A 25,000-nucleotide genomic window follows, 5' to 3' on the forward strand; every position below is an offset into this window, starting at 1 on the left:
ATATATTGTTACGAAGTGCCAAGTATCTGGTTACCATTCATCAATTATTACCTCACCAAAAGCCAGACACCTGAACCCTCATAACACGTATTAAACGACTGAATATTCTAAAGGCAACAGTGATCCCTTAACACTTACCAGTATTGCAGAAAATCAGACTAAGTTCATCAAAACAGGTGTGAGGTAATCTTGTAAGTAATTAAATTAATCAAAGGGCATCACTCCATCAACAACTTTCAAAGTCTAAGTATTTCCCTGATTTCAGAAGTCTAAGTACTTCCCTGGTTCTAAGTCACTTCAAGTAAATTGAAGGAAAGCAAATCAATTACTACTCTATGATTCTACCTATCATCAATATAATCAAATGCAAATATACTGGTATAAAAATAAAAACACTTATAAAAACTTTAAATACAAAAATTTATTATCAAATTCAAAATTTAGAAGTGAAATTCACAATATCAGGGAAAATTACTGTTACTTGAAAACAAAGTAAAGTTTAATTAATTCTTGAACCAAATTAAGTAAAATTAAATCAAAATTAATTTATCACAAAATTCAAGAAATTTGATTCAATTAAAATTAAAAAGTGTTAGGCAATAATTGAAAATTTGAAATTAATTCACAAGTACTAAACAATAATAAAACTTGAAAAGAACTCTTAAGTAAATGCAAATTAATTCACAAGTGTTAAATTTAATTAAATGTGCAACGATTAAGCAATGAAAATAAGTCAATTAAATTGCAAACGTAAATGAAAATATAAAATAAAAAGGCACACTTCAATAAGAATATGAACAAGTGCACAAACAGTGGAACAAACACAAACACAAAAAAAATCAGCAATGTGTAAAAGTGTAAATCTTTTTCACTCAAAACATTGTAACCATCAGTTTTGACCAAACCTTAGTAATCTCCTGTTATTAGTTATTAGTTAAACACAGTTCCTATCAATTATTAGTTATTAGTTGTTACCTAACCGTTATTAGTTGCAACTAATAAAAATGTAACACACTTTACCTTTTTGGTATACCAATTTCATTCTTTGCTTTGCTGCAGGCTTGATTCACACTTTCACAAAAACCAGGCGCCGTTACGAAACAATGTTTGTTCAGATTCCACAAAAACACTATTTAAATATTAAATAAACTCTAAGAAATATCAACTCTGAAATTCTAAAATGTTACGAGTGACCAACTTACGTTACATTACTTTAAGATCAAAAGTGGTATGCGATGGAGAGAGAGAGAGAGAGAGAGAGAGAGAGAGGAGAGAGAGAGAGAGAGAGAGAGATTTATCGCCTAGCGGTTCTAAGATGTAATGAAATCTTCTTCCTTTACGGAAGCGGGACAGGGCAGATGACACAAACGTTCTGAGACCAAAAATTCCAGAAGCTTCGGAAATCTGACGCAACTTCACATGCAAAATGTGCAATCTCCACGTGACTTTGATCAAAGACATCCACGTACAAGACAAGTCTGCTTAACAGAAACATACCCGACTGAAATGGAGGTTGAGCGATAATTAAGATTGACATGTTTTGATAACAACGCAAGACTCGAGCTCGCTTAATCTCAGGGAGATGAAAAGTTACTGAAACAATAATAGCTTTGAACGGATGTTACGACCTTATTTACGGCCGTAATTTCAAGGGTTCTTGTCTCTACTCAGAATTTGTGGTCAGTAAAAAATGTAACACAGCAACTTAGGAACAAAAGAACAAACACCTCAACAAAAGTTACAATATTTATTTACAAACACACAAAAAGGGGTAATGGTTGGTAACAATAATAACCAAAATAAATGAATGTATAAATCAAGGGAAAACCAACCTTAAGATCTTTAAAAGATCACCTACAGCTAAATTAAACCCTAAGATAAGAAATAGGAAATTTTAAGTGTGACACTTCAGGCAGGTACCTGTCAAATTACAGGCCAGAAAAATCTAACCTTATAAACTAAGTTAGGTAGAAGGAAGCAAGAGAAAATAAATGGGAAACTTAATATTATTCCTACCTAACACAGACAAAATAACTTAAATGCTAAACTGAACTTAAGTAAATAAACAATGAATTACGAAAAAATAATCTTACAAATTGATGCAACATAATAATCACAAGAGGCTTAGAGAATCATCTCCTCAGGTCATACAAGATCCAGAAGACTGTGCTGCAAACAGGGGCGTGCAAATCTACAGGTACCCAGCGATCCACGATCGTCTTAATAGTTATAGAAATATCTCATACCTGTAGAAAGCCGCCCTACTTGTCTCCACGAGTTCCAAGAACTCACTGACGCCGATGAGCAGGTCAACTGGGTCAAGCTGCAATGCCAGCAGGCAATCCAAAATAACACTGGAATACTAAGGGTGGTAGCCTCCAAAAATCCGGGACGTCAACGGATCTCGCACGCCACAAACTGCACCGTTCCCAGTAGATACGGGCCAACTCGTTCGGAATCCTTCCGACGAACGAGGGAAGGGGCGTGGCTGATGAATGCTGCGGGTGACAAACACCAGCGACCACACACAAGGCAGCGAAGGATTAAAGAAGCCGTGATCCAAATCTCCAAATCTCCGTACAAAACTGCAGAAGTGACCAAAGATTAAGTGGCAAAGCATCAGGCTGTGAGGAGGAACTCGAACTAACTCTGTCACGTATCACCACCCTTACGATCAAGCCTTCCACTCGAGTCAACACAGCTCAAAGGAGAGAAAAACAACGATCGTTAATAAGGCACTTCAGTGGTTCACTATTACCGGGGGAGAAGGCGGTAAACAAAGCAAAACTGCGAAGTCATATGACTCCCTTACAGAGTTCATCAAACTAAGAAAAGCTTAAATATACGAAAAACGACGCTAGCTTATTAATAAACTTAAAACTAAAAAAATCAAAAGGTTGGAAAAGTATTAACAACTTATAATTAAATTATAATGAATTTACTTTAATCTAATAACAGACAAAGAAAATCTCTCTCTTTTTACGTTCTATGTTATAATATATATATTCTTTTACATTATGTAATGCAAAATCTGAACACACATTTAAAACATCCTATTCTAAGCTATCTAGGAATCTGAAAAAATGTTACACACTTCTACATGACATTTCAAAGAGGGGAAACATGCATTTCAAAAGTAGCAATATATAATATACCTCCCCCCAGAAGATTTTTTATCACGGTGTTGAATCCAACGATTCGCAACGAGATAAATAATCAGCAACTACATTGTTTTTGCCACAAATGTGCTGCACTCTTAAGTTATAATGTTGCAGGCACAAAGACCACCTGGTCAGTCTTTGATTATGGTTTTTCATTCTCTGGATAAATGATAGTGGATTGTGATCAGACAACACTAAAATTTCTTCATTCCTAGGTCTATTCACATACACTTCAAATTTTTTCAATGTGGTGATTAAGGCTAACGTTTCCTTCTCGATTGTCGAGTATACTTTCTGATTTTTTTTCAATTTTGTAGACATGAAGCACACAGGATGGTAGATATTATTTTCATCTTCTTGAAGTAGAACAGCTCCAGCGCCACAGTCTGACGCATCAACTTGTATCACAAATTTCTTGTCGAAGTCTGGAGCTTGAAGTACTGGTCATGAAGTTAAAATGGCTCTTACCTACTCAAAGGATTCTTGACACTCTGGAGTCCAAATAAACTTAGCTTTGGGACTAGTTAAGTCTGTCAAGGGAGCTACTACGGCTGAGAAATTTGGGCAGAACCGACGATAGAATCCAGCCATGCCTAAAAATCTCTGTAGCTGTTTCCTGGTAGTAGGTGGGGTAGCCTTACGGATACCTTCTACATTAGCATTTACTGGAGCAAGAAGGCCTTTCCCAACTTCAAACCCAAGATACTGTACAGTTGCCTTTCCAAACTCACTCTTCTGTAAGTTGACTGTTAATCCTGCTTCTTGTAGTTTCTTGAAAACTTTTCTCAGAATCTTCAGATGTTCTTCCCACGTTGTAGAGTAAATCACGATGTCATCCAGATATACACCTGCTCCTTCTATCGATCCTAGCAGTTGATCCATCACTCGTTGAAATGCTTCGGGTGCATTCATGAGACCAAACGGCAGAACAGTATACTGATACAGTCCAAATGGAGTAATAAAAGCTGACAGCAACTTGACATTCTCATCTAAGGGAATTTGATAATATCCTTTCAACAAGTCTATCTTGGAAACAAACTTGGCTTGCCCAATATTATCAAGTAACTGATCTATAAGAGGCAAAGGATAATTATCAGCCACACTGATAGAATTCTGCTTCCTATAATCAGTACACATCCTAAATGAACCATCTGGTTTCTTCACTAACACGCATGGAGAACTGAAGTGACTTGAACTGGGTTCTGCTAATCCATGATGCAGCAAATACTCAACTTCTTTCTTCAAAACATCTCGAATGTACGGTGATAGGCGATAGGCTCTTTGCTTGAAAGGTTTTCCATCTTCTTGAATCTTGATTTCATGCTTGGTCAGATCAGTACGTCTAGGCACATTTGAAAAAGTTTCTGGAAAACTTCTAATTACTTCACTTAAGTCTTCACCTTGTTCAACACTCAGATGTTTCAGTTTATCCTCCAAATTTTCCAAAATTGAAGAATTATTCATCTTGCTTGCAGCTCCCAATTCAGAGCCATCATCGTCTTCTGTAGATAAAGTTGTTTGGGTTACTGACACAGTTTCAGTTTTAGTTTCTGAGAAATAAGGTTTCAAGAGGTTCACATGTATCTTCTTTTGTCTTCTTCTTCTTTCTGGTGTTTCAATCACACAAGTTCTATCACTTAACTTCTGAATTATCTTGTAAGGACCTTGAAATTTATTAGCAAGGGGAAATCTCTTGACAGGTAAGAACACTAACACTTGTTGACCAACACTGAAACTTCTTGGCTTAGTCTTTGCATCAAATCTCCTTTTCATTTTCTCTTGACTCACTTTCAAGTTTTCTAAAGAGAATTTTCTAATCTCTTTCAACCTTTTCCTTAAGTTCTTCACATACTCTCCTTGGCTTTCTTCTTGATTTTCTTCCCAATTTTCTGCAAGAATCTTCAATGGTCCTCTAACTTCTCTTCCAAAAATCATCTCATTAGGTGAACATCCCATACTTTCTTGATAAGCATTCCTCACTTCAAACAACATTAATGGTAAACCAACATCCCATTCTCTTCCTGACTCAGAACAATACTTTGTCAGCATACTTTTCAATGTCTGGTGGAACCTTTCTAAGGCACCTTGAGTTTCTGAATGATATGCAGTGGATAACTGTTGTTTCACTCCTAACAAATTCATCACATCTTGGAATAACTTTGAAGTAAAGTTTGTTCCTCTGTCACTTTGTACTATTTCTGGTATACCAAACTTTGAGAAAAACTCCACAAGTTTTTCAGCAACTATCTTGGCAGATATGTTTCTGACAGGGATTGCTTCTGGATATCTTGTCACAGGACACATTAATGTTAACAAATACTCATTTCCTTTCTTTGTCTTCGGCAGTGGTCCAACCATATGTACGATCACTTTGCTAAAGGGTTCTCCTCTAACTTCTATAGGTTGTAGGGGAGCTTTCTTGATGGTTTCATTAGGTTTTCCAGCTATCTGGCAGGTATGACACTCACGACAAAACCTACTAACATCTTTGTGAAGTCCAGGCCAGATAAAATATTTCATGATCTTCTCCGCAGTCTTCCTGATTTCCCATATGTCCAGACTCATGAGCTACTGCAACCACTTGCTTTCTCAATGGATATGGAATCAAAATTTGATGATATTCGCCCCATACAGCATCTCCTGGTATATCTGTAGGTCTATACCTCCTCATCAGCAAACCTTCCTTCAGATAGTAACAGGTAGGAGTTTGTTGCATCTCTTCTCGATCAACAACTCTGAAGAACAAATCAGTTAACGATGCATCCTTCTTCTGCAAGTCCATCAGCTTCTCTCTTGTCACTTGACCAACTTCAAGTGTTGAATTCTCAACATCTGCTAACTCAGCTACTGTAGTTTCATTACTGTCTTCAGTAACACTTTGACTACTCGGAGTCTCTTCAGGAACATCAGGTTGTTCTTCTTCATCGTAGTCGTCTTCATCTTCTTGGGAAATATCTTCTTGGACAGCACTATGGGAAACTTCACTTCCCTGGAACAATTCTTCTAAGCACAAAGATCCTTCAATTGATCCTTCTTGGGTGTGTAAATCCTCAGTTTCTTCACTTGCAGTCGTAGTCCTCTTCATACTTCTGGTAGTTACACAACTAGGAAACAGGTGGGGGTTATTCTTCTCCAACTCTACTGTAGGACTAATCCTCAATGGTTTGTCTGTCACTACAGGACAAGAATAAATGGGCACACCACCAACCTGTCATTCCCCGAAAACAGAAGAATGTATACCTTCCACAGCCAGTGAGTCCTTTACAGCAAAATCAACATTCCCTGTCACCAATTCACATGACAGGTGTAAGCGGCATATAGGAGTTACTTCCTCTCCTCCTATACCCTTCAAAATAACTGAGTCTCCTGTGAGACTCTTCTCCAACTGAGGGTGAGAACCACGTACTACCACACTATGGTTACTCCCTGTATCACATAATATCTTGACTGGTACCTGCATACTTCCTTCTTGAGTTGACAGCATACCCTCATAGATATATGCTTCAAAGCCTCCACACTGCTAAGCCACTCACTGCTCACTGCTTGAGGTAACATTTCCACTGGTTGCTAAACATTCAGCTTGTTTAGTTTCATTCTTTTCTGGAGTCTGATTCTTTCCCACACTGCTCTTCGTAGTTTGTTTCACCTGGTTGCCTTTTACAATTTGACCAACTGGTTTTGACTGCTGTTGATTCCGGTAACACTCTTGACTGTAGTGTCCTACTCTTCCACACTTGAAACAGACAACATTAGGTTTCTGTAACTGTCTTGACAAACTGGATGAGGATTTCACATTAGCTTGCTGAATTGTATTACCTTGTGTACTCTTAGTAGTATCACTTGTAGGTTTCCCATTAAATTTGTTCCTGTTATTTGGAAAAGACTTAAAACCTGGGTGTTGTTGACTCTGGTACTTGACATTGTAATTACGTTTACTACTGATTATATTGTAATCTTCACTTAGTGTAGCAGCTTTGTCAAGTTTCTTCACTTCTCTCTCTCTTAAATAGGCTCTTATATGTTCAGGAATTCCCTTAAGATACTGTTCAAGAACAAGTAACTCTTCTAACTCATCAAAAGTTTTAATTTTAGCAGCTTCTACCCAACGTTTGAAACACCTCACTTTGTAAGCATAATCTAAGAATGTTCCCTTCTCATCTTTTCTTAAATTTCTGAATCGTTCATTGTAGCACTCTGGGGTCATCTGGTAAACTTGTAGCTCACTGTGTTTAAGTACCTTGTAGTCTTTACACTGATCAGCTGTTAAGGCTAGATAAGCACTTATCCCTTTACCAATTAAGACACTTTGTAGCAAAACTGACCATTTATCCTCTGGCCATCCCATACCTGAAGCCACTTTCTCAAAGTGATCAAAAAACTCATCTGGAGCTTCTTCAGTAAACTTAGGGATTAACTTCTGTACTCTCACTACATCAAATACAGGGTCTTGATTACCTTGGTTAGGGTTAGACGGTGTTACAGGTAATGTGGATCTAGCTTTTATTAATTCCATTTCCCTTTCATGTCTTGCGATTTCTCTTTCCTCTTCTGCTGCTTTTTCTTCTTCTCTTTCTCTTCTTTCTTGTTTTTCCCTGTCTATTCTCTCTCTTTCAGCTTGCATTCTCTCTCTTTCAGCTTGCATTTTTAGCTTAATCAAATTCTCTTCTGCTTCAATGCGTCTAAGCTCTAACTCTGCATCACTTTTCTCTTTCTTTTCTGCTTGCTTATTTATGAGATCAGCACGTGCTACATTCAACAACTCTTGAGCCAATTCTAACTCATCTTTATCAATTATTCTACCTGAGTTTATCAATGATTCCATAGCAATACATCTTATTTGTGCCTTTACCATACTAGTAGACACATAACCACCACATGCCACTGCTAAAGCGCTCCACTGTGCCTTAGTCAGAGTGGTTTCAGACAAAACTTGGATGGAAGGGGCTGCTAAAAATTCCTGAACCTTGAACTGAGCCATTTTCCTCTAAGTTATCAACTTACAATTCAATACAATAAATGCAAAACAAAAACTATATGGTCAATCTCCTAACAAAACATATCCCTAACACCACCAGTATATTCTAGAGTGATAATGATATCTGCTTTCCCGGGTCTCTGGGCACCATTAAACAATGTTACGAAGTGCCAAGTATCTGGTGACCATTCATCAATTATTACCTCACCAAAAGCCGGACGCCTGAACCCTCATAACACGTATTAAACGACTGAATACTCTAAAGGCAACAGTGATCCCTTAACACTTACCAGTATTGCAGAAAATCAGACTAAGTTCATCAAAACAGGTGTGAGGTAATCTTGTAAGTAATGAAATTAATCAAAGGGCATCACTCCATCAACAACTTTCAAAGTCTAAGTACTTCCCTGGTTCTAAGTCACTTCAAGTAAATTGAAGGAAAGCAAATCAATTACCACTCTATGATTCTACCTATCATCAATATAATCAAATCCAAATATACTGGTATAAAAATAAAAACACTTACTTGAAAACAAAGTAAAGTTTAATTAATTCTTGAATCAAATTAAATAAAATTAAATCAAAATTAATTTATCACAAAATTTAAGAAAATTAATGCAATTAAAATTCAAAAGTGTTAGGCAATAATTGAAATTTGAAATTAATTCACAAGTACTAAACAATAATAAAACTTGAAAAGAATTCTAAGTAAATGCAAATTAATTCACAAGTGTTAAATTTAATTACATGTGCAACGATTAAGCAATGAAAATAAGTCAATTAAATTGCAAACGTAAATGAAAATATAAAATAAAAAGGCACACTTCAATAAGAAAATGAACAAGTGCACAAACAGTGGAAAAAAAAAAAAAAAAAATCAGCAATGTGTAAAAGTGTAAATCTTTTTAACTCAAAACATTGTAACCATCAGTTTTTACCAAACCTTAGTAATCACCTGTTATTAGTTATTAGTTAAACACAGTTCCTATCAATTATTAGTTATTAGTTGTTACCTAACCATTATTAGTTGCAACTAATAAAAATATACCACACTTTACCTTTTTGGTATACCAATTTCTTTCTTTGCTTTGCTGCAGGCTTGATTCACGCTTTCACAAAAACCAGCCGCCGTTACGAAAGATTCCACAGAAACACTATTTAAATACTAAATAAACTCTAAGAAATATCAACTCTGAAATTCTAAAATGTTATGAGTGACCAATTTACGTTACGTTACTTTAAGATCAAAAGTGGTATGCGATGGAGAGAGAGAGAGATGTTATCGCCTCGCGGTTCTAAGATGTAATGAAATCTTCTTCCTTTACGGAAGCTGGACAGGGCTGATGACAAACGTTCTGAGACCAAAAATTCCAGAAGCTTCGGAAATCTGACGCAACTTCACATACAAAATGTGCAATCTCCACGTGGCTTTGATCAAAGACATACACGTACAAGACAAGTCTGCTTAACTGACACATACCTGACTGAAATGGAGGTTGAGCGATAATTAAGATTGACATGTTTTGATAACAACGCAAGACTCGAGCTCGCTTAATCTCGGGGAGATGAAAAGTTACTGAAACAATTATAGCTTTGAACGGACAAAGAAAATCTCTCTCTTTTTATGTTCTACGTTATAATATATATATTCTTTTACATAATGTAATGCGAAATCTGAACACACATTTAAAACATCCTATTCTAAGCTATATAGGAATCTGAAAAAATGTTACACACTTCTACATGACATTTCAAAGAGGGGAAACATGCATTTCGAAAGTAGCAATATATAATAATATACATATATGTATGTGTGCGCTCTGATGTGCTTATGGCATCAATATCTAAATACCATTTGTTTCCAATTTCCTACCGTTTATTGAGTCGTCAATGTTAAAAGCTTTGATGGAAGATGCAAAAATAGCTGTTGTGATGCTACATGTCTTCCCCATTTTGCTGACACCCGTTTCAACCAATAACCTCAAGATATAAAGAGGGTGTCAGTGATTTTGCAAAATCTGGTTGGTTAGTCTATATTATGCTTGGTGCCTCCAACGCAGCCTTATCCTGGTGTGGCTCGCGACAATTTAAATGGTTCTTTGATCTGGGGCAATACAGAGACATAACTATAAAGAAACTACGATGGTTATGCTGTGACCTGTTTAGCGTTGCTGGCCAAATCATTAAAAATAGACAAGAGTAATAAGGGAAATTTGATACAAACAAGATACAAGTGATTGGTTCTTGTCTCTCCAGTGAGAATCTAGGAGTCATTCAACCAATGTCATCCTGCTGGAGGTGAGAACGTAGACGAGAAGACAACTAGGTATTCAAAGCATGATGCTATTGTGGGCGGTTTGAAATGCTTAGTAAATTAGCACCACAGGTAAGTATCCTACGTTGAATGCCGACAGTCCTCGGACTAGCTGCTCCCCTACAGCAGGATGAAATTTTGTTACAAGTCTCCAGAACTCTTGCAAAGTCTAATTATTATTATTATTATTATTATTATTATTATTATTATTATTATTATTATTATTATTATTATTATTATTATTATTATTATTATTATTATTATTATTATATTATGATTATGATTATTATTATTATTATTATTATTATTATTATTATTATTATTATTATTATTATTATTATTATGCAGAAGATGAACCCTATTCATATGGAACCAGCCCACAGAGGTCATTGACTATAAAGTCAATTTTCCACAGAATATAGTGTTCATTACCAAGAAGTAAGTCTAGGTCAAGTGAAATACAGAAAGAAGAGACCCCCACTTATTACAAAAGAAAAAGAAATAAATTAATGAATTAAGAAATCGATGAAAATTTATAATGAATTGTACCTTTGCTTGAACTTCAGAAGCCAATCTTATAAAGCTATGTGATAAAAGCCTTTTTATAAGCTTCATAGTTACCAAGTAGTTTTACTTTTTTTTACCAGTGGGCCGATAATGACCATTAATCAATGGACGACCCAAATGGCGGCTTAATGATGAATAAGTGGGAAAAATATCAGCAATTTTCATCTTTTTCTTCACAAATTTAGCCATGCGAATATGTAAAGATTCAGGAAATTGGAGATGACGTGTCTTCAGATAAGCGCTAAGCCCGCCTTCATGTTTACTCAAAGATAACAAAAATGTCCTTTGCATATAGGGATGGTGTTAAGCAGGCATTCTGCAACTGTTTTCATCAGATATAATAATCACCGATTTTCGGTTACTCGGCGAATAAGCCTACAAACCTCTTTGTTATTGTTGTTGTCGTTGTTTGAGGTAGAAAATGCTTATGGAAGAGCCTAAAATGTTTGAAAAAGGTGTCTCGCTTCGAGTTAAAGATACAAGAATTTTAGGATAGGATATTTATGATTTACTTATTAGAATGAAAATGTAAAAAATAAATAATGTGCATGTTAAGCAGTACAGAAAAATTAATTCTGGTAAACTATAGCATATTTAAAAGTTAAGAATAATCTCTACAACTTATGAGAGAGGAGAAGATCTTGTTTATATTTATAATAAATAGTGTTACCCTAGACATAAACATAGTTCCTTTAGTAAATATTAGTATGCCTCTCTATGCCAGTTCCTTTAGTAAATATTAGTATGCCTCTCTATGCCTATTTTAAGCAAAATTAAATCAACAATAAAAGTTAGTTTGGAATAGTTCCATTGCAAAAATTAAATATTTCAACATTTTCTCTTAAGCTCTTGCTTCAAGGCCAGTGCCAGTTTCCAAGTGATATGTTCGCTTAAATAAAAACTTTCCACTCCTGATTTATTTCGACCTGGAGTTTTCATGGCTCGGTAAAACCGAAAAGCTTTGGCCTTAGTGTATTCCGAGATTTTTTGCCTTTTCAGTTTTCTGTAAAAGAAAACTATTGTGTCGGGTTTGTCTGTCCGTCAGCCCTCAGATCTAAAAAAAAAAAACCTGAGGCTAGAGTGCTTCAAATTGGAATTTTGATCATCCTTCCGCCAATCATCAATCATACCGAATTGCAACCTCCTAGACTCAATAGCTTTTATTTTATTTGAGGTTAACGTTAGCCATGAATCGTGCATCTGGCAGCGCTTTCCGGAGCCATAGGACGCATCCTCACTCTACCGCATTTGGTGAGCACGAGAGCTGCCGGTCATAGCTGTAGGTTTTATACAGTATTATATATTATACAGACAACTCGATTGCGCCGAAGAAACTTCGGCGCATTTTTTACTTGTTTTATAGTGTTTATATATTAATACATAGCAGGCAAATTGATTGAAAACCATATTAAATGACTCAGAACAATATACCGTAATTTTAGAGTTTTCCCAGTGTTTACTTTCTTTTGAATAAGCGTCTTGGTTGCATATCTGCTAAACAAATCCAGTTTCAAAATTAACTGACTTGTAGAATAATTGTATGGAAGAATTTATATCAACACAGATCAACATCAAGTAACCACTGTTTTTTCATATCTAGTAAATAAACAAATAAAACTGGTACACAATAAATATTCTATGTAAGACTTAGTTTTATATTGACTGTTGATTACTGTTCTATTCCGTAGGAGGAATGTGCCGTCAGTGCACCTCATTTAGTGCACTATAGGTATCACTTAAGGGTCTTTGCAGCGTGATTTCGACCTCTAGCTTCAAACCCTTCCGTTCCTTTTACTGTAACTCCTTTCAGATTCTTTTTTTTTCCTCTTACTTTCCACCCTAACAATTAATTCATCGTGCAACTGCAAGGTTGTCCTATTAAATCTTTCAAACCTTTTACTGTCAATTTCCGTTTCAACGCTGATAGGTCCTAGTGCTTGGCTTTTGGCCTACATTTCAATTCAATTACACAGTTCTACAGTCAGAAAAAAATATTCATACCAATTGAAAGGCCTGTATCCCGTTTTCTGTCTATTCCCCTCTGAAGGTATATTTATCATCCTTAAAACCCTTTGTCTTCTTCTTGTGATTATATGACCTCAAATAGAATAAATTTGTATTTCGTTTAATATAAGGAGCGAATCCCTTGGTATTTTTTTTTTTTTTTTTTTTTGAGGGAATCTAGGTTGGATTTCATTATTGTTGGTGGTTTGCACGTAATTGATGTTCATTTGTTCGCAGTTTCAAACACTTAACAGGGCTTATTTTAAGATTTAATTTATATTCAGGAAACAAAATTATAACAAGTGAAGCTTCGGCGCAGTCGAGTTTTCTGTACAGCGTATAATGCTGTATGAGCCTCGGCCCATGAAAGTTTCAGCCACGGCTCAGTGGTGGCCTGTCCGATAGCGATGCCAGACGGATGATCATAGCTAACTTTAACCTTAGATACAAATAAAATCTACTGAGGCTAAAAGGCTGCAATTTGGTATGCTTGATGATTGGATGGTGCATGTTCAACATACTAATTTGTAGCCCTCTAACCTCAGTGGATTTTAAGATCTGAGGGCGGAAAGACATGCGGACGGACAGACAAAGCTACTTCAATAGCTTTCTCTTACAGAAAACTGAAAAGGCATGAAAATTAATATATTAAGTCAGTATATTCGGAAGGGTAAATCTACCGTGACCCAAGGTTGTAAGCTAATCAGACTTTAGGTTATGCACTTATAAAAATTTCTCTTGGCAGTTCTATAATGAGATGTATAATCTTACAAAAGCAAGATAAATCAAATTCGCTCTGAAACGAAGAAAAGCTTTGGCTTTTATTGTCTTTCTGCGCAGTTAATCTTGCATTAAGGGGGTGTCATAATGGCCGTTGTACCCGAGAACGAAGTTCATAAAATAGTTATTGTTTGCTAAGAAATAGTAATGTGCCAGAAGATTTCAGGTTGCTAGGGATAAGTGAATTATGAAGCGATGTTCATACGACTTGTTATTTACTTTGTCTTAACATTTCCCTTTTTTCAAATATATATATGTATATATGTATATATGTATATATGTATATATATATATATATGTATATATATATATATATATATATATATATATATATATATATATATATATATATATATATATATATATACACACACACACATATATATATATATAATATATATATATATGTATATATATATATACACACACATATATATATTATATATATATTATATATATATATATATATATATATATATATGTATATATATATATTGATTCATGGGATAATTTGGTGAATTTACTAAGTCAGTAGGAGTCTGAATCGCGAATCGTTTATTATCTTATTAAAAATTCATATCTCATTTTTAAAGTCAAAACACCAACATGAGATATTTTCAATGCGTATTTCCAGACATGTTTAAAACTATGAATTTATTTCCTCACAGAATTCTAAATGATTTCCTTATCAAGTCCTTTCAGAGTCGTATCATTTTTATATCTTTTCCAGCTACAACGCTTTTTCCTCTCTTACACTCTAAATTTTTTTTATTATTAACAGTAAATCGTTGCTAAAAAAAAAAAAAAAAAAAAAAAAAAAAAAACGGAGAGGGGCTTTCATGCAATCTTTCCCGTATCCTTGAAGGAACACAACAATCCCATTGGGATTTGTGCTTTCGTAAAGCATACGAAGTATGTTGTCAGCTGAAGGAAATATCACGAAATAAGTTTGGGGATTTTTCAGCTCCTTCTCATTCTAATTTTCCAAAAGCATGGGAAACGATATTTTCATGTCGAGAGAATCTTAAACCCGGACGTAAAATCTTTAAAATATTTACTAAAATATAGACGCTCTTACGTTCGCGTCAACATCCCAAGGATGTGCAAAAAGGGTTCACTTAAATATATTAAACAATCATTTTAATCTAAGTAGAGAGGATTATTGTGTTTTCGTAATTGCACAGAAGAAATTTGGTTCAGAGAGAGAGAGAGAGAGAGAGAGAGAGAGAGAGAGAGATTAATGAAGACGTGCACATTTTTAACAGCTGTTTTCAATTAAAGCCAGAGTAACTTCGGTTTAAATTGCATCACTATATTTCACGAAGAAAGCTCTGCAACTTTTATGCGATATAATCAAGTTTAGTTCATCACGAAAAGTTTTAGATCCTTTACGAGGCATAATTTTATAATTAATTAATATCATTAGCGAATAATCTGACCTTACAGATCGGAGTAATTTGATGTATATGATAATTTTTGCATGTTATTAACTCTTGCTAAATTTTCAAAGCCTTTACATCCCAATGCATTTCAATAATGGCAAGGTAACTCTGGGTTCTTTGTTGGTAGTTTAGTTAAATAATTCTTAAATTCAATATGCATAAAGCTACATATTTATCGGTTAGACTGGAAATGGGGGGCTGACTGCATTTCATCTTCCGACCAACTCCTGGTCAAATCCAATTTCGCCGAGGCACGCGAATTTTTTCACAACCATTCAATTATCGTACTATGCTTGAAAAACGTGGGAAATTTGATTCATTTACACTAAAAATCTGATAGTGGCTTCAGCAGCACATTCCTGCTCGTTCAGTTGGATTGCTCTTTCATTGCAAAAGTGTCGGAAGAGGTTTACAACTTGAGGAAGGAAACCGATGACAACACAAGGGTTGAAACACAACCTATATATCTGCGGCTTACTTAACCTCTTATAAGTCTGGTGTGAATTTTTCTCTGTAGCGATTCCCATTATGAGCTGCCGTTTAAGAGGATACACTGAGTATTTTCTACTGATGATAATTTTAAGAGCATAAACCCTTCACAGATTTTAGTTAACAGCAATTATTTCTTCGTCATCTTATTGATTCAAGGTTTCATCCAACCCAGCTCACCGTGGTTTTGTTGATGATGAATGCCGAATGGCGCATTAGTCATTCACTTTATGTTGTTATATGTGTAATATAGCCAATCCCTTTATCGCATCTTTACGGAAATGCGTTGCTTAATTGGAGGGTTTTTTAATGGAACTTCAACTCGGGTCTATCGTTGTTGAATTTTCACATGGCCAATTCATCTGATACTACTATGAAGTCCTTCCTAGTTATGTTGTCATCAACATGCGTCGTTTGGAAATATTATAATTGTGTTCCTTTCATGTTTATTTATACATAGGGTGTTGGTATTCATCCTCAAGGACGGAACTGACAATGTTTGTACGTACGGCTGAAGACAAAAAAAAAAAAAAAAAAACGCACACACTATATGGACGTGAGAACGACTTTGATTATGCGTTTTTCATGCATTCATTTTTTTTTTATCCGGAAGCCGTGCATTTTTCCGTCTTGTAGCAGATGGCCACTATTTTCAATGGTCTTCATTGTAACACTGGGTGGATGTTCAATATCGGTATCCACCTATCATGATTTACAATGTTGTCTGAAAGTTGCTAGGTTCAGTCTAAATCGCTGTTAACAAATCTCCGGCAGACTCAACCGAAAACTTGTGGGGACTCATTCTATCCCCTATGCTGAAAGATATTGGGGTAGTACTGCTGTAAATAATGCTCCCTATTTGTGTATGAATGCAGTAAAGGATATTTATCGAATGTATGCGGTTAGTATGGACTGTTTAGTGAAATTCCTCTCCATATAATTCTGCTCGGGAAAAAAATGGCTAGTTGATAGCTTTTTAATTTTTGTCACATAAACGTGACATTTTTTATGATCAGAAACTTTAAGCTACACAAGTCGTTTAGGATGAAATTCACTTAACCACGGGAATTTATAAGTAGTAAATCGACTGAAAAGTCGTTATTTCCCAACCATTCTGTTGTTCGAGTCCACCTGGCAACGGATCGCTTATCACTTAAAAATGCCCTTCGGTGTTTATTCCGAGGTTGGGTGAACTTCATTATAACAATAATTGTAGCTTAATGTTAGTTAATGGTTCTTGAAATATATGATTGATATACCTCATCTAACACGTGCCATTTGTCTCAGTAACGGGTATGTTCCATTGTGTATTTCATTGTCATGGAAATCATGAGTTTAGTGTGTAGTTGTGTAGACAGATTCCATAATAGTGCGGCCGAGAAAATCACTTTTTCACTAAAATACCTGAGTTAATGATACAAGCATATTTGGTAAATATCTCCTCCATATCGTGTCTACTCAAAATTACAAAATGGCTGCCGTTTTTCAAGATGGCCGGTAGTCAAGGTTTTAACGTGAGACCCATGTGCCTCTGGTCATGTTTTTATGCATTTGTTTTGGTTATACACATTTTAGGCAGAGCCACCAAGCAAAATTGAAATGTATTTCGGTTAAAGATTTCATATTGCATATATAAAGAAAGATGGCATCCAATATTCGCGTATCAAGTCTATATATAATTTAGGTGGTAGTTGTATCTTTAATTTTAGTTTAAAAGAGTGAATGTCAGAGCACAAACAGGGCACATTGGTGACTAAATCTGCTGGGTAACTCGGCATGGGGTTCGGTGTTAGCTTATCTTGTTTTACTTACGCTGTACCTAGCTTTGCTTTAGTGTAGTTTAGTAGTATATTGTCACAAATGCTGCCTTATAGCCCCATATCAAGTAGCTGGTAGGAATATATATATATATAATCTATTTATATACATTTATATATATATATATATATATATATAGATATATATATATAAATGTATGTATATATATATATATATAGATATATATAATATATATATATATATATAGTTGAGGAACACAACACATCTCCCTTCCAATCCAAAAGCCAGAGGCAGATGACATCATCACTGATGGTACGGCTTTGGTCCATGCACTGCTACCCAAAAATTAGTGCCTATGTTAATGAGCACAAGTCAACACATATGGTCTTTGATAGTTTTTGTAGAATACAATATATGTTATCTTAGAGATTTGTTTGTCATAAGTTTATGTAATGAATAATTATAATGCCTCTTTAATTTTAGTTTACGACTGTTAATAATTATTTATATGTTTAGATAAATCAATTTTAATTTCCACTGTCATCTGGGTACCACTGAAAATTGTGTTGTTGCAAATGGTAATATCATTTCCTTCATTAAGGAAATGTCTCACCGCCTTATTACGTATGAATGTCTTTGTTATATAAAACTTTGAGATGTAATTTTACCGTAAAATCTTTAAGAAATAGTGATTTTAATGAAACTGTTACACTACATGTTGAGCGCTCTGAGAAGATAAGTTCCTCAAATATTTCCTTGAGGTGGGAGACAAGACCGTACGCAGTAGACAATAGGATCTGTGTCAGTTTGTTTCTACAACTCTGCCTCCAGACTTTTTTAATATATTCATCGGAGAGTAACTTTACATATCATTTTAAAGAACAATAGTAGAGAACATTCCTTTTGTTCGGCGTAAATGTGTGTAAGTACGTTTTCTCTTAGAGGGACAAAAGAGAGATCATTCTTTCCCTTGAGCACCACAATGGCACTCACCTATTCAGACCATATTCTGAAGCTTCCGTAGCAAACATTGTAAAACCTCCCAGAGATACGACTGTTAAGTGAAGGACAATATGTAGAGACAATAATGGCTCCGAGGGATGATGTGAATACAATATGTCAAGGGAATGGTGTTTGTATATGTTGTATAAATATATATATATATATATATATATATATATATATATATATATATATATATATATATGACTGGTAAAAATGTTCTCTTACAACAGAATTCCATCTAATAAAAAAAGAGCCCATAAAAAACTCCAAAATATAGAGAGAAAAGTACTATATTTCAGAGACTCCTGTCTCTCTCTTCAGGTATATGAATGGGAAAAGTTTACAGAAAAGGTGGTATATATACCAAGAGATCCATCCACAGGTAAGCCAATTTAGGTCACCCCTGCTGATAATCTTCCTTTAATCTTCTTAAGCGTTGGTTGAGTGAAAATCTTGTCGATCGAGTCTGAATCCCATGCTCCTTTTGAGATGTTCATTACCTGCCTCTCTTTTATTAAGGCCGATTCCATCATTTGACTCTTGTACCGGCAGTTGCTGCTATAAATTATATGAGACAAATTCCAATTTATTCTATGGTTATGTTCATTTATATGGTTGAAAATAGCTGAGTTCTGTTGTCCATACCTAACTAACCGTTTGTGTTGTATTAATCTCTGGGGAAGAGATTTTCCTGTAAATCCGATGTAAGATTGGTCACAGTCCTGGCATGGGATTTCATAAACCCCTGTTTCCTTAGGGAATGTCTTTTGTTGGACGTTAATCAGGGATTTGGTTAAGGTGTTTGGGTAAGTAAATGCAAAAGGGTTTGATTTTCCGAGGGTCTGAGTCTCTGTCTTAATCCTGTCCTGGTGAGAAATTTTTATTTTATTGTTGGGTGTCTCTCTGGTCTTGTCTTGAGGGGGTCAGTAGAAAATTACGTTTGCTTTGTGAATTGCTTTCTCAATTATATGGTCAGGATACTTTAAAGACGAAAGTTGCTTATGAATTAGTTCAAATTCTTTTTCCAGGAAATCTGGGGAACAAGTTCGTGAGGCTCTTAAGAACAGGTTGCTGGCCACACATATCTTGATAGCAATGTCGTGATAGCTAAAGCAGTGAATGTATGAAAGTGAGAACGTTGGTTTTCTGTATATGGTAAATTTGAATTCTGTCGTGTGTCTGATTATTAAAACATCAAGAAAAGGAATTTTGTTGTGTTTCCCAGTCAACTTTAAATTTGATGCTGGGCACTAATGCGTTTAATTTTAAAAAGAATTTATTATAATTGCCCCACCTATTATCCCAAAATGTTAGAATATCATCTACATATCTCATCCACAGTATGTTTTTGGATTTTATTGCATTTATTACTGTAGTTTCAAAGTATTCCATGTATAGATTGGCAATACAGGACTTAAAGGACTACCCATACTACACCCAAATTTTTGCTTATAGAATGATTCCCCGAATGAAAATACGTTATTAGATGCACATAATTCAACTAACTTTATTATTTTGTCATGCGCCAATGGGAAATGATCTGAATAGGGGGATAATTTTTCCCTCAAAAACTGAAGAACGTCCTGAGGTACTGGTACTTTTGTAAATAGGAAATCTACGTCAAGGCTTAAAAGTTTTATGTTGTGAAGTGGTATATGTGCTTCTCTGAATTTGTGACAAGAATCTTCCGAATGTTTAATGTGACTGGGAAAAAAAGTGCCTAAAAAAGGGGAAAGGAGGCCAGCTAACCTTTTAGAAATTTTGTAATTGAAAGCTCCGGCACATGAAACGATGGGTCTGAATGGAAGATTGTCTTTATGAGTTTTGGGAAGGCCATAAAAGTAGGGGAGTTTAGGATTAATTACTTTAAATTTCTCTAATAGTTCAATACTCTTTTTGTCTTGGCCAATTAATCTTACTTTCCGAAAAAATTCTGTGGGGACGTTTTGGAGGGTATTTTTCGTCAGTTTGTCGTAAGTGTTTGTGTCGCTAAGGAGTTGGTTGATAATGTCTAGGTAGAAGTCTTTGTATATTATTACGATTTTGCCGTCTTTGTCTGATCTGCTTATTATAACATCTAACTTTTTTAGCGAGTGGATGGCTATCATAAATCTACGGGGAACAGGATATGTTTTATTTAGGTCAGTTAAAGCATTTAGCAACACACCTGTAGTTTATGCCAGATATGAATTTATCAAAAGCCACTATCCTGTTCCCCGTAGATTTATGATAGCCATCCGCTCGCTAAAAAAGTTAGATGTTATAATAAGTGGATGGATCTCTTGGTAAAAATACCACCTTTTCTGTAAATTTCTCTCATTCATATACCTGAAGAGAGAGACAGCAGTCTCTAAAATATAGTACTTTTCTCTCTACATTTTGGGGATTTTTATGTGCACCTTTTATATATACTATATATATATATATATATATATATATATATTATATATATATATATATATATATCTATATATATATCAGTGTATGTATGTATGTATACATACATACATATATATGTATGTTTTCATGTATATATATATATATATATATATATATATATATAATATATATATATATATGTGTTTGTGTGTGTGTGCGTGGATACAAATATATATCGCATGTATACGTATACACATACACATATTTATATATAAATATATATATATATATACTTATATATATATATATATATATATATACGTATATATATATATATATATATATATATATATATATATATATATATATAATGATATATATATATATATAGTGGTGTGTGGGCGTACGTGTTTACATAGAGTGCGTATAGAAACGGTAAGTATTTCCGTGATGTAAAAATGTATCCCAATTTACAAGAAATTCAACGGAAGGATGAGCCATTATCCCCTCTAATAGGATTGCACAAAGTCTTAAATAGCATCAACCACTTTGAAACCAGTTTTGTGTTGATACTTAGTGTGTAATATAATCGCAGATTCCCAGTATTCTTTTGTAATTTTATTTTTTAAATGTGAACACATGATCGTGAGTACGCATTCCCGGTGAAAAGTTTGAGCTGTAATTAACACGAAAATTACGTTTGACAGAATTGTTGTAATTCACGGATTTATTTCTTATATATAATTATAGCAGCCTATGAATTTATATTTTAATAACAATTTTAATGCACTTTTACAACGTGTTAATTTACTAGTTTAATAATTCTGTGCGAGTATAGTGTCTAATAATTCCTGGCGAGTATACATAGTTTCTCTGTGAGATGGAACCCAAGGAAAACTAATTTATAAAGTTTCTTTGTTTTATCTAAAATCGTCAACGTGAATAAACGATAGACTAATGTTGGGTTTTACTTGGATATAAATATACGATAAAGTGTTAGTTAAATGACTAAATTCAAATGGTCCGTACAGGGCTATTTTCTTTCATTCTCCCTTCTAACATCTTTTGCTTTTTTTCTTCTTTTCTTATGATTTTATCTCCATCTAGTCCATCTCACGACGAAAAGATCTCAGAAAACTAATCCATTCTTTCACCTACACCGAACTTTATGCTGCATCTACGCATCTGCATGTATCCCAGCCTTTCTCTTATTCATATCTCACATACAAACGGTTCACCTCAACAGCTCCAACCTATTTTTTTTTCCTTTCATTTGCATTCAGCATCTACAAAAAAAAAAAAAAAAAAAAAAAAGTGCGTTTACTTTTCTAAGATCGCTAGGGTGGGGGGCCAGGTAAGAAAATCCAGAGTTGTCATATCTACGGGTATGTAAGTCCCATTAAATGCTTCCCACAGATATAATCCTTCTTAGGAGGATTCGCTTTAGACCTTGGGAGTTGAGGGAAAGGATTTGCTTCCTCCCTGTTAACTTTTTTTTTTTCATTCCCGATTCTATTTAGCTATTCCTTCTTTCTCTTTCTATAATTATAGATGCGCTGAATGGCCTGCTGGCTCCTATGTTTGGACTTGAAACCACGTTGTATCTAGACCGTGCTTGAAACATAAATTCAAAAGTCAATCGATCTATTATGCCCTTCGAAAAGACAACCACTCATTCCTTCTTTGCATAACATTTTTATCAAAATCATCTAAGTCAGTCACAAGACTCACTTTCTCTTTTCTTTTTTAAAACACTGGAGATTCCACTATATTTCCCGCCTCTCTTGCTTCTTAGTCTACGAATAGTCATTTCTGATACTTTTGTTGCTTCAGATGTTATCTGGATAGCCTTCGAAACATCAGTTACAGGACCTTTATGATGGTTTTATTAAATGAAGTATTTCAGGAAATTATAGATTGTTTCCTTGATCTCTGGTGGTGGGTGAAGACGTTTACGGGAGTCACTTGGGCTGAGCTGTCCATACTTTTCACAGTGGGTGATCGAGTGCGAGTATCCTTTAATGATATTGACCATGACCTTTTAAATCCTCTTAAAAACCATAGGTCTCCTGAACTCAGATCTGGCATCGGCGCCGAAAAAATATGCCATATCTTCATTTTCATTGATGAAACTGAGGTTTTAACAAAGAATATACGAAATAAGATATATTCAAAATATCTGATGCAAACAAAGAACCACATTTCAAGAGATGAAAACTATTTCAATAGACTCCATGAAGCTAATATGATTACCATAACATGAAAATTGGCAGAGTATGATATCCGTACAAGCCACACCACAGCGATCTTAGAAAAGTAAACGCACTATAGTACAGTTCTCATCCATGCAGGAGAGTTAGCTCAACAATCCCTTCGTACAGTCCCACCTTAGCTTCCAGTCTTTTTCACATACCCTGCTGTTTGTTGCTTCACTTCTTTGTGAATTTATTATTCTATCCTTTGACCATCATATATTATTTTTACTTCCAGATCCTTACGCATGTCCACTCCTTCCATACTCCCGCCATCCATATTAGCATTTGCTGCACAATCTTATTGATTTTATTTGCTCGATTGTTCCCATTTGCACCAGATTTTTCCACCATTTTCAATAAAAGAAAACGATGAGTCTGCCCGTCCGCACTTTTTCTGTCCGCCCTCAGCCCTTAAAAAAAAAAGAAAAAACTGCTGAAGCAGACGGCTGCTAATTGGTACGTTGCAATCCGCAAGCCTCAGTAGTTTTTATTTGATCTAAGGTTAAAGTTAGCCAACAACCCAGGTCACCACCGGGCCGTGTCTGAAAGTTTTATGGGCCGCCGCTGGGAGGTTCATAGGCTGTGGATAAGAGTTTCATTCAGCATTAAACACTGTACAGAAAACTCAACTGCGCCGAAGAAACTTCGTCGCCATTTTTTTTTTTTTTTTTTTTTTTTTTTTTTGGTATTGCGAACACTTTCAATGTCTTCCACTATCCTCTATAGGTTTCTCTGCTATTCCCAATCAGGTCTCAAGGCAATCAGGCACAAAACCAGCGCCCAGTCACTTCAGGAAAGATACCCACTTCTCTTGGACAAGATTAGCTATCTGTACTGACATTAACTAAATTTGTATTTCCAATATAAAATTTTATATTTACATCGAAATACACACATTATCAACTCTTCATTGAAAGTTAACATTGGAAGCCAGCGAGTAGTTGAAGTAAAATTTGAGAGATTAATGATTATTGTTTCCGAATACTGGATATTATTTCTTATTTTTCGCTCGGTTGGACTGTAGAGCAGTCTCCCTGAGGAGTCCGTGCAGATGGAACTTCTAAAGTTCAAGCCAAGATGCGAGGCATTACTACCCAAGTGCTATTCTCCTTGTATTTTGTGACATTTTTACTTAATGATTAATTGATTACTATATTTTTTGATAAGCGAGATCTCCGCTTTCTGTATTTCCCCTTACTCCCTCGTACTTCTTCCTTATGAACACCATATTCTTTGGAAGTTTGAATTTCAAGTCAATGGGTCATGTGGGATTGTTCCATATGAATAGGATTCATCGTCGAAATAATAATAATAATAATAATAATAATAATAATAATAATAATAATAATAATAATATACAGAGACAGGAGAATGGCAAACAGAACAGAGGAATGGCACAACAAACCAATGCACGGACAATACATGAGATAGACTAAAGAACTGGCCAGCGATGGCACATGGCAATGGCTACAGAGGGGAGAGCTCAAGAAGGAAACTGAAGGAATGATAACAGCGGCAAAAGATCAAGCCCTAAGAACCAGATATGTTCAAAGAACGATAGATGGAAATAACATCGCTCCAATATGTAGGAAGTGCAATACGAAAAATGAGACCATACTACATAGCAAGCGAATGTCCGGCACTTGCACAGAACCAGTACAAAAAGAGGCATGATTCAGTGGCAAAAGCCCTCCACTGGAGCCTGTGCAAGAAACACCAGCTACTGTGCAGTAATAAGTGGTACGAGCACCAACCTGAAGGTGTGATAGAAAACGATCAAGCAAAGATCCTCTGGGACTATGGTATCAGAACAGATAGGGTGATACGTGCAAATAGACCAGACGTGACGT

This window comes from Macrobrachium nipponense, chromosome 17 (genome assembly GCF_015104395.2).
Source record: "Macrobrachium nipponense isolate FS-2020 chromosome 17, ASM1510439v2, whole genome shotgun sequence".
NCBI classification, from domain to species: domain Eukaryota; kingdom Metazoa; phylum Arthropoda; class Malacostraca; order Decapoda; family Palaemonidae; genus Macrobrachium; species Macrobrachium nipponense.